We start from the raw sequence: 4,560 nt of genomic DNA on the forward strand, positions 1-4,560 counted from the left end.
TAAGATGTGTCCCAAGCTCCGCCACTGCTTGGCTAGTGAGGTATTATTTGGCCTGTGTAGATACTCTTTGGATAGTTCTTTAGTTATATGAATTTAAGAAAATTTAGGACCTCATTTTGTATTTCGTTCCGGGCCCCAAAATTCCTGAAGACGGCCCTGTGAGACAAGTGTACATATTAGAAATGGAAATATTAGAAACAATATTGATTGCTAAAGTCGACGTCAACATCATATAACCGCCTTGATATATTGCATCAAACGAAAGAGACTTCCCATCCTGCTCCAACTCCCTCTTTTTTCCCCTTTGGTGTCGTGCAGGATGGAGGGCATACATCGAGTGTGCATGTGTAAATCGACAACGGTGGAGCGTAAAAAGGAGGAAAGCTGCGTCCGGCCAGAAACACAGAACCGAAGGGAGCAACAAAGAGTTGAATATAGATTCAGAAAAAGGTCATGACTAATCTGATTGAAGGGCGCCTACGGACCTACCGATTGCTTCCCTCGTGATGAAACTTGCTACTCCTACATGGATTTAACATGAATGAGCGCCTCCATTAACTACTAATACATGTTGTATTTTGTTTGCTGTTTTACATTTCGAGAAACGATCATTGGGTCAGTAAAAGAATGTCGTTAGAGCATCTATAGTCGGACTTAACAAATATGACCCACTAAACACCTACGAACACGCCTGGTCAGTGACTAGTCGTGTTCGTTTTAAATCCTATTTGTCCATCCATATATGTACACTCTTCATCTTCTTCCTCATATGTTACGTCACTTGCACGTAATTGGTGAAGATGAAGAGAGGAAGAAAAGAATAAATAAAGAAAAAAAGGTGGTCTGGGGTGGGCTGCATTCTACGTGACGGACTGATCGGGCGCGTCAGCGTGTCCTCACATCCCCTAATATGAGGGTTTGCAGACAGTCCAAACGTATAGAAAAAAAGAAATCCATGGGCACTGGCACACATGCATATTTTTATAGAAAGAGCCCATTCGGGATGAGATGCCACAAATTCGCTCCCGACGGGAGTCGAATAGTGTATGCAGGGTCCACCATTGTGACCCCAGACATATAGAGACGATATGAAGGATCCGGTTAAATCACTTTTCTCCTCCTCTCTCCTATTCGGTGATTGACGGGGTGCGTTCGTGGACGTTTGAGTGGATTCGAGGAGCCCCATTGTACATGCTCTTACTACTGTATTTGTCTCGTAAGAGCATCTCCAGCCGCGCCTCCAACAGGCCCCCCATGCTCCTTTTTTGGCGCCGGCGCCCAAAAAAGGCCCAGTTGCGCCCCAGGAGCCCACTTTTCGCCGGTTAGGTCCGAAATTGGCGTCGGCGGACTCAGGTCGAACCCGACGCGCTGGGGGAGTCCGAGGGCGCCAGGGCGATCGTTTTTGGCGCGAAAGAACGGCGGGTCCGCCGAGTCAGCGACCCGCGCCTCGCCGTCCTCACATCGCCTCGGTTTCCCGCGGGGAATCAATGCCAAGGCTGCCGCCGGTCAGCCTTCCATTGATTCCTTATGGGCGGCGCTATGCGGTGACGCGCACCCTCCCCACCACGCGTACACACGACGCCACCCCCCGGCCGCTATATAAATTAGCGCCTCCCTCGCCGGTGAACACATCCATCCACAGCCCTCTCTCCCCGTGCACAACCACCGCCGACGAGCCCTCTTTCCTCTCCCTTCCCGTTCACAACCGCCGTAGATGATGGGCGAAAGGTTCCCCGACGATGGGGCGGCGGCGAATGGCTTCGGCCGCCGCTCTCTGCACGAGTAGGAAGCCCATCTCCTGCACGAAGCCAACTACCCGGCGCCTTCCGAGATGCGCGCGCGGGGGCGGTGGAGGCTCGGCGCCGGGGGCGTCCCCGTCCCCCTGCTGCCTGGCGTCACGCGTCCCGACTACTTCCGCGCCGAGATCGAGCGTGCGCGGGCATCTCTAACGGAGGAGCACGGGCCCTCTCAGAGTACGACGCCGGCAACCACGAGGCGTGGGCAGTGTACTTCAAACGTTGGCAAGTGGAGCGAGTAGGGAGCAAAAACAGCGACGACCGCCGCCTGTGGTGGGCCGCCCCCGGTCGCACGCTCCACGCCGTCCTCGAGCACCTCGAGGGCAGCAACGAGCCTCCGCTGACGTATCCGGCCGCCCCGGTCCCCTGCCGGAGTGGCGGCCAATGGATGCCAAGGAGGACCGGCTCCTCTTCCTCCTCCTCCCACTCCTCCAGGTCGTCGGCACTCTTTAGTGTCAAGGTTGAGCCCATGGAAACGCCGCTAGGCCGGCGCACCCGCAGCGCCGACATCGTCATCAACGAGGGTCGACGTGCCTCCTCCTCGGCTCCTCCCCGCCTCGTCAAGCCAAAGACGGAGTCGGAGCTCGACGACGAGGCGGCCATGAAGTGGGCGCGGGAAGATTGGGCGCGGCTGGAAATGGAGCGCCAGCGCCGCGCCCTGGCAAAGATCGCCGCGCGGCGCCGTGGGCGCGAGGAAGGGGGCGCTATCGTGCTTGAAGACAGCGACGACGACGCGCCGCCACCGGCCAAACCTGTTCGCCAGGGCGACCCCGGGCAGGGGTCTAGCAGCGTGAAGAAGCAGAAGGACGATGGAGGCGACCACGGTGAAGACGACGACTACGCCGCGCTCAGCGAGTTTTTTATTTAGTAAATTTTAAGTTTTCTATGTAAAAAAATGTAAAATGCTGAAATTTATGTTCTTTTTGCCGAATTTTTGTAATGTTTGCCGAATTTTAGCTGAATTTATTTTCAGAAATATTTTTAAAAAAAGGCGACTGGGGCGATCTTGGGACGGAGGCTGGGAACCTATTCGCCTCCAGTCCGGTTTTTAGCATCGGTTCATCCCTATATGGCTATTTTCAAAGCCCCCGAGGGACAAACGGCTGGAGATGCTCTAAGGCTATGCCCTGAATAAATCCACTGGCAGCTACTACAAGCAAAACTCTGTAGGAGTATTTTTGTCCACCCCTGTCCCGTTTGGGTCCAAGGCGTTAACATCCCAACCGCCACCGACGTAACGTTTGTGGCGATCGTCCCATGCAAGGCATCATCCTCTTTCCCTGCTTAATTTGGTCAAAATATGCTGCACAGCTGTGTGGTGATGATGGACGCGTTTGCGTCTCAACAGTTAACTGACTGCGTGGGTGGGCCCCCCGCTAATTCATGATCGTGTCCGGTGTTCTCATTACTTCTCCTGTCAACCGAGTGCTCCCTATTGACGTGTCATTTTCCCATCGTACGTACACTCGAGTGCACTTCTTAACCATGGCCATGGGGGAAACTGGCAAGATGGCACTGGACGATACATTGGTTTTACCTGCGACCGTTGCTTTCGGACATTGTCTTGTACTCGTTGTGCGCTAGTGCTTCCGCGAGATGGCGCCACGTGAAGGCTGCCAGCTATTACCCACTGTCGGTACATCCCTCCCGTTTAGTACTCGTAGGTCCCACGACCTCCGATTCTCGGAATTTCATGTTTTACCCTGAAATTATTACTGTAATGTTGAAAATCGGAAGTCAGATTTTTAAACACCGTTGAGGGGCTGTTTGATTTTGAGACTAAGTTTGCCTAAGGTTGCCACACCTAAGGTTAGACAAGTTTGATCAACTTGAATGGGTGTTTGGTTCAAGCCACACCTTAGGCAAACCACGCTAGAGTCCCACATCACATACACTTAAAGAGTGTGGCAAGATTCTCTTAGGCTTGTCAACTTGTGACTCTCATTTTAAAGAATTAACCTTAGACAAGTGTGACAACATTATATGGCAAAGTGTGGCACGGTTAGGTCTAGAACGAAACAAGCACTGAATGTTTTTTAGGAAAATTATATTGTCGCTAGAACGACAATTTTCTTTAGCAAGCATGATAAATCATGACAGAAAAATGAACATGACAAGAATTTGGGATGCTTGTTAAAAGAAACTGTCAACCTCGTGACAACATAAGTTGCCATCTCGGGTGTTCGTTTTGTCATGCTCAAAAATCCAAAGTTCAATCTATATACTTTGCCATCCCTTTTGGTTTAGCGGCGAAATGGAATTAACTCTTTTTTGTACTTCACCATCCCTCCTAGTTTAATGGCGAAATGGAGTTGACTCTTTTTTATACTTCGCCATCCCTACCGTTCTAGGACCCGTACATTCCATGACCTCTAAAAATATATTAACTGGGGTAAAACTTGTCACACACGTGAAGATTAAGTTTTTATTTTCGCTTCGCAGAAAGGAATGTTCTATTCCACAGAAGTGAGAGGGCTTCAACCCAAACTAGTCCAAGAACGGTTGCAAAAGCTAGGCCACCCGTCACCAGATACACTGACGTGCCGATTTCTTTCCGTGACAAAATATTCAAATATTTGCACCAACAGAAAGTTCTTGGAGCTCCCACTAGAGCAGCAACATTTTGCATGGTGAGTAGGAAGCAATAATGCACCATGTTTAGTGCTGCTAGTTGTTTAACTGATCTTCGGCCGCATGAATCCTCAGTGCCAACAAGTTGGTAGGTGCACACTTCACAAGCTTCATGCGGCCGCTTTAAGGTACG

This window comes from Triticum dicoccoides, chromosome 5A (genome assembly GCF_002162155.2).
Source record: "Triticum dicoccoides isolate Atlit2015 ecotype Zavitan chromosome 5A, WEW_v2.0, whole genome shotgun sequence".
Classification (NCBI taxonomy): domain Eukaryota; kingdom Viridiplantae; phylum Streptophyta; class Magnoliopsida; order Poales; family Poaceae; genus Triticum; species Triticum dicoccoides.